Below are 7,500 nucleotides of genomic sequence, written 5' to 3'. Positions count from 1 at the left end.
GCTATTTCAGTGTCCAATTCGCGAAAGCACATTGCTTAGTGATCAGGGTGTTGGACATATGAGAGTAAAGATTGAGGTGTCGATTCCTTGTTCGGGAGACGCGTTGTGTTCTTGAACAAAATATTTCCATTTTGCTCCAGTCTAAACAGCTGTCAAAAATGACCATTCTTGCGACAGGTCGTTGTCCCATTCACGAATTTTTTTTTTCCCACGGGAGTTCCAGATCCTAGTTATGGTCTCATTTGCATACAGCCAACCAGAGCTCAACTACCAAGCTAATTTATGAGCACATAACAAGTGATGGGCCATTTGAGTAAGATATGGCCACGCTTCTTTTCTCTTTTGATAATGCTTGTGTTCTTGTTCGTGTTTCAACCATGGCTGCCTCTGAGTAGTTATTTGCATTGTTGTTTACTTTGTAAGACAGTAAGAGGAGAGGATTGCTCTCACATCACCCTCTACCCACATTTTTCCCATCCACATCCTTACCATATGGGTCCCTAGCAAAATCCGATAATACGTATAGATGCAAACCTATCTAATTACTTGTCTCCTTCCCTCTTAAAATCAGGCATAACTTGACGATCGTTAGGCTTACAACACCATTCTGCGTCTTGAGTTTACTTGATAGAGTGTGTTTGTTAACTTGACAACAAGGTCAAGGTGAGCTCTGATTGGCTGTATGCAAATGAGTTCATTACTGGGGTCCGGAACTCTCGTGGAAAAAAAAAACTTTCGCGTCCCGTTCAGCGCTGTTATATATATGCCAAAGAATCCGAAAAACCTATCTTATGAGCCTCGAGAAGTTTTATCCTTGTAATGTTCTGATACTCCGGAGTTTCCACAGCGCACTTCTTCAAACAAATCATAGATTTCATATATCTATATTCTTTTTATTTTGTCATCACCATTTCCGATTTATTTTAGAAAATTATATTGATCATTTCTACTTATTGTGTGTTTCAGTATAATTACTAAACATTTGTCCATATAATCATTTTAATAGCTAATTTCTTTAAGTAAATTTAAAATTTAATTCTAATATCGATTCCGGTAGTTTGAGGAAACTCACCCATTTTTTTGTATTGAAAATTGAATTTATCAATATACTTGACATTCCAACTGCTTCCGTATATCCCAGGGATTGGTGTAGCGCTGTAAATGACCTGTAACGCATAATAAAACACATACACACACACATTCACACGCAGACATACACAAACATACACACACACACAGACACACAAGATTTTACACTGACGAAGTCATCACGTGATCGTAGATATTTCAATGGACGTCTGACATCTAGAGACGCCATATGTTCGTAGAATATATACATAAATATATAAGCTTACATTCATATGTGTGTGTGTTCGTGTGTCTGTGTCTATGAGTATGTATGTACGTGTGTTTATGTGTGACAGTGTGTGTGTGAGTGTGTGTGTGTTTCTCTGTATGTGTGTACGAACACTCAAACCACACATATGTACATATGTATATATGCATATATGTGGATGAGTAGAGTTCTTACATTTTGAAATGTCTCTTTGTATCAGCCGTTACTTGTTACCCATTCTGCATATATTTTCGTCGTAAACCCCATTCTTCTCTCACTAAAACGAATCTCTAATTGATTCCCAGATACTCACACACACACACACACACACACACACACACACACACACCTACATTTATAAACATGCATACGCACATCCATGCTTTCATACACAGATTTCAACTATATAAATATATATTTCATATGTATGCACACACACACACGCATATTTATATACGTGTATATGTAATTATTCAGTTTTATTTCTAGATATCTTGCCAATGGAGAAACAGCCGGTTTCTAACCTAGATCCAAGACTCCTTCTTTGGATTTCAACAATATTTGCTTATCCTTGTACCCCAATAATTATTGGTGTAATTCTGAACTTGTAATCGGAGTAGAGTAGGCGCAGATGCTTTTACAAGTTACGATAGACGTTTACTGTTATTAGTTAAGTTAGGCAGTTAAATAGTTTACTGTCGTCTGCAGTACATCATAGGTACTTTAATATATAAGACTCCGTGGGGAGGAAATCCAAAGCTGACATCGGCGAGACGCCAAGGGCAGGTAAAATGCTGCAACATATCTATCCCGATGCTTTCATCGTTCTCCTACTTCGACACCTTTATACTATTATCAATAACAAATGGTAATTACTTAGAAATCAAAATTCAGTTAAAATCCTTTAAATTCACAAAAATAATTCCGTTCATGCTCTGTCAACTTTTGAGCCGTTTTCTATGATCTTCGTACCTCTATACTTCATATTTCTGTAATTGCTCCTGTTGGTTATCACCCCACAAATAGTCTTCTTCATTAATATTTCATTTTCTTGCCTGTGGGTAACTTATTTTTACCATCTAAATTAAAATTATATACCAGGCAATAAGGCATTATAATATTCAAATACTTGACACCATGTCAACAAATTCGACGGCAGAAGGTAAGTTGATTACATCGACCCCAGTGTTGTGTTCAACTGGTACTTGTTTTATCGACCCCTAAAGAATGAAGGGTAAAGTCGAGCTCTGGTGAATATCAATTCAAAACGTAAAGACGGACGAAATGCCCGTAAGTACTTTGTCCGGCGCGTTAACTATTCTGCACGCTTACCGCCTTAGAAAAAAATGAAATAAAAATATTAATAATAATACTAATAGAGAAAGAGGAAGGCGATACAGGCCTATGCAATAAAATATGATATTATACAATATATTGTATAATATCATATTTCAAAATGTGTGATTTAACATGTAATTTAACCGGACACTCCCTTGATCTCCAGGTCAACTGACGTAACTTTGATGATTTTCGCTCCTGTCACCACTTCTTGTTCCGTTACAGCAGTGCTGATCAGGTCTATGTGCTTGGTGTCTACTACTACTTTTAGAAACCGTGTATATGTGTGTGTGTGTGTGTGTGTGTGTGTGTGTGTGTGTGTGTGTGTGTGTGTGTGTGTGTATGTGTGCTTGTGTTTGTATGTGTGCTTGTGTGTAGGTGTATGCGTGTGTGTATTGAAAAGAGCTTTTGCAAAGAATTCTTGATATAGTAAGGCAATTTTGAAGAAATTAAAGGTTATTAAATTGTAGGCGAAAAAGCGCTTCAATATCTACAGTTTAAGTCGTGTGTTTGAAAAATTCTAAGTAAGGAAAGTACTCACAATCTATAACTTTATATTAGTTGTTTGTCTCGTAATTATAAATTCAAAATATCTTTCTTCATTGAAGTTGACTGAAGTTTATTATCGATATATATTGGTACATATATAAACATTTATATGTATGTGTGTGTGAGTATATATGTACCACTATTGATCGACGATAGACTTCCATCAACTTGATATAGAATGCAAGCAATAGTTACGAGATAAAACTATAAAATATGTTGTCAAATAACTTTGTGTGAATCGATGCAGAAGAGAAAAGAAACATCACCTACAAAACTGAGTCGACATTCGACATTATACTGCCATATTCGGATTTGTTTCTCAGATTTCTAATACAAATTTAGAACATATTAATTATACGTTCATGGTTGACTTTCTATACTGTTGATTATACGAGTTTGTAGAAGTTAAGAGTTAATTTCTAAAGCCAAGTTTAAAAGGTGTGACTTTGTTATACTTTGTAACACTGTACGTCTAAAGTGAAGGTGCGTAGCTTAGTGGTTAAGGTATTTCGCTTCCAATTATGAGTTCGAGTACCGGTCATGTGTTGTGGCCTTGAGCAAGACACTTTATTTCACGTCGCTCCATTTCACTCAGCTGGCCATACCGACTTTTACCTGTATTTCTCGCGTCGTCTTAACCGACGGTGTTCCAGTATGTCTAAAGAAATTGACAATTGTGGATTTATATCTTCCAAATAAAACAAGACGGTGTATTATTCAAACATTATCTTCGCAATCCAATATCTTGAACGATAAAGAGGCAGCAAAAAGGGGAAAAAATCTCCTAAATTAACATTCTTGATAGATTTTGACGAGAAAATTTTTCTGTAATACATCTTTACTTTAATTTCCTCTTTATGTTCCAACCTAAGGTCTGTGGCCATGTTTGGACCCCACCATTTTCATCACATTTTCGTATTTACGTGGTTAGCTCTCAACCAGCCAAGCAACAAAACGTAAGTTAATTTAGCTATTAAAATATACAGACAGTTGCAGGGGTGGTGAAATAGCAAAGTGTTTAGAGCCACATACAAAATAATCGATGCTATAGAGTTACGTCTTATCTTCTCAGCTCATATCCCGTCGATGTCAATTTTGTCTTTCTTCTTTCGGATTCAATAAAATCAAGTAGAAATACTGCTGTCAGGGATATCGTCGAGACCACTCTCGCCAAATATCATACCTTGCTCTCATGTTACAAACAATTACTACATGGTCGTTCGACCTGATGGAAATTACAGCCAAAATTAGGAAATGAGATCGCTAACAATAAGTTAATTAAAATCTCGTTTCATAAGTGCTAATCCCACACTGTGGTTCCTTGCGTTGATGTTTTCTATCACTGCACGGAGCCGACCGAAGCTTTGTGAGTAGATTTGGTAGACAGAAACTAAAAGAATCCCATTATGTGTGTGTCTGTCTGTCTGTATCTGTGTGTTTACCTATACGTATGTGTTTCTTGTGGTTCTGCTGTATTTATCGCTAACTACTGCTTGAAAATAAGCGTTGGTTTATTTACGCCCCCACCCCCCCACCCTATTAACCGTTCGACAAAAGAAATCGGCCAAATGAGTATTAGACTCCAAAAATTAGTACCAGGATCTATTCTGCTAAAACAATTTTTGAAAAATATAACTTTTCCAAATTTATTACAGTCGCATAGGTGTGTGTGGAGAGTTAAATCAGTATTATAACAACCAGTTAATTAATGGCAAGTTCAGGGCGGAAAAAGATTTCAAAATTTTGGAATCTATGTTAAAAATAATAGCTTCTGAGGGAAAGATAATACGGAAGAATTTCGTTGATTAACCTTGGAGTTATGTTTTTGTTCAGTATTCTTTCAAGTTTGTAGAACGTTGTAATCAGTTGTGTTTATTTAGGTATGTCTTCTATAAATGGACGTTGTTTTTAGAGGTTCACAAAAGAATCTACATAAGTGTAAAGGTTAGATGGTCAGTAGATCTGTTAGATGGTCAGGAGATAGAGCAACTCAATTTAGTTGTTCATTTTAGTTGAATGCAAAAGAGAGATTTAAACTGATTGCTTAAGATAGGTGGGGAATATAGTTGAGTTGCATCAAGTTTGTAAAACATTGTAATTAGGTGTGTATATTTAGGTGTGTCATCGTTAGGTCAGAAATTATTTACATGTTCACAAAAGAATGTAAGTAGGTGGAAAGTTTATCTGGTCTTAATACTTCTTTACTTATTGTTGGTTTTATTTATGAGAGTTAAACTGTCTATTTTGGAAAATTGAAAGCTTTGTTCAGAGTTCAGTCAAGCATGTAAGGTTTTGTGATTAGGTGTGGTTATTTACACGTGTCAGCTTTTGGACATGGTGTTTTTCGTATTAAACTGAAAGGTTGATTGGTCAGCAAATTTTTCACTACGAGTTGATTGTTCTTGATGATATTTGATTACTATTTAGAAAATTAGGAGAGCTAGGAAAAAGAGGAGATAATAAAGTAGTGGTGATCCCAAAACGAAGGTGCGCCTAAGTGTGTATAAGAGCGCATGTAAGTGCGTGTGGAAGAGGGTTGGTGACTTTGACGTGTGTGTGTGTGCATGTGTAGGTGTCTGAATGATAGTGTAGGTGCTGGGGCGTGGTATGGTGGTGTGTGGTGTGGTGGTAAGTGTTGCGGTGTGTGGTGTGTGGTGTGTGGTGTGATGGTGTGTGGTGTATAGTCAGAAGAATCTAATCACGTTCCTGGAAGAAAATCATTGCTGACTGACAACCAGTATAGTTTTCGACCAGGAAGAAGTTACCTGACGCAACTTGTAATAGTCTACCACCGAAGGTTGAAACAGTAGCTCAACTGATAACATTTTCTCAACTCAATATATCCACTTAAAAGTCGATCTGGTACATCTCGATTTTACGAAGGCTGTCGATAAAGTTGATGAGGGAATATTATAACATAAGCTGCCTGATCTTAACACTGGTGGAGATCAAGATATGTGGCTGCATGGCTGCATGACATTCTAAAAGACAGTTGTCAGACAGTTGACATCAGAAGCACAAATGTGGGTTTCCTGTTGGACATTGTCTTCATACGTCCTTTGTCAACTGTCGGCCTCTTAGATATGCTTTCAGCTACACAGCCACGCTTGCAAGCTGTGTAAAATGGTATCCGCAGGAAAAGTTAATTGCAATGCGGATACAATACACTGGACTAAATGAGATTGCAGTCCAGGATCACTATCAGTGCGTGACCTGGATATTGACATGAGCTATGACACATCCTTCCTTGTACATATCGCTAAGTTGATAATGAAATGCAGAGGGCTGTCCGGATGGGTTCTAAGAATTTTCAGAACAAGCGAGCAAGAAACCTGACAAATGTGGCCTGAGGCACATTTGTTTTAAGCCGTTTTGACTATAGCTCTCAACTATGGTACGCTCCCACCTATGGTACGGTGTAAAATTAATAGTGGAACTCGAAGCAAGTTAGCTAAAAGGAAGTTATACAAAAGAGAATTGCCCCAGTTCAGTAGATTAGGTATTGGAAAAGACTCAAAAAATAAGTCTCTGTTCTGTGGAACGAAGGCGAGAAAAATATGCTTTCGTATCCATCCGTACTAAGCCTCGTTATTGAAAGCGGTTTTAACTGCAGAATAGGCCACCATTTTATAGCGCCAAAGGTCCCACGCTTGCCATCAAAATACAGGAGCACATGCTGCAATAGTTTAGCATTCAAGGTCTTAGAGCTCTTCAGTTTCAACCCGAAAACTTGAAAAACATTCATGAATGTCTTCAAAGCAAAACTAGATCTCCTGCAGCCAAGAGTCCCTGATGGACCTATTTCACGGCAGGAAACGCAAATGAATGCAACAACATCAAACTCAATCATTCATCAAAGGCCAACTATTAAAAAAGAAATAATAGATATGTAGCAAAACAGTACCACAAAATGGCCACAACTCTCGATTTGAAACGATTCAAATTGTAATAAAGTCTATAGATAGAACACACACATTCCTACTCACGCGCGCATTGATATGCATATGTACGTATGTACACACAGCTCTCTGTCTCTCTGTCTCTCTGTCTCTCTCTCTATATATATATATATGCGTTTGTTTAAGTGTTTGTATGTGTGTGTTTGTGTGTGTTATCTCTTCCTTTTTCCCTATCATGATCATTACGTAAGCAAATAACCTCCTACCATGCCTTTCGTATAGAAAACCCGCAGCCCCATCCGTGCCGCCGTTTTTAGCAACGTGCCACATGTGCTCACTCCCCATCGCCATCGCCTTCAGATTCCACTTAACGCCAGC

This window comes from Octopus bimaculoides, chromosome 15 (genome assembly GCF_046866305.1).
Source record: "Octopus bimaculoides isolate indiv1 chromosome 15, ASM4686630v1, whole genome shotgun sequence".
NCBI lineage: Eukaryota > Metazoa > Mollusca > Cephalopoda > Octopoda > Octopodidae > Octopus > Octopus bimaculoides.
The sequence above is the reverse complement of the archived record's forward strand: the minus strand, read 5'-3'. Positions refer to the sequence as shown.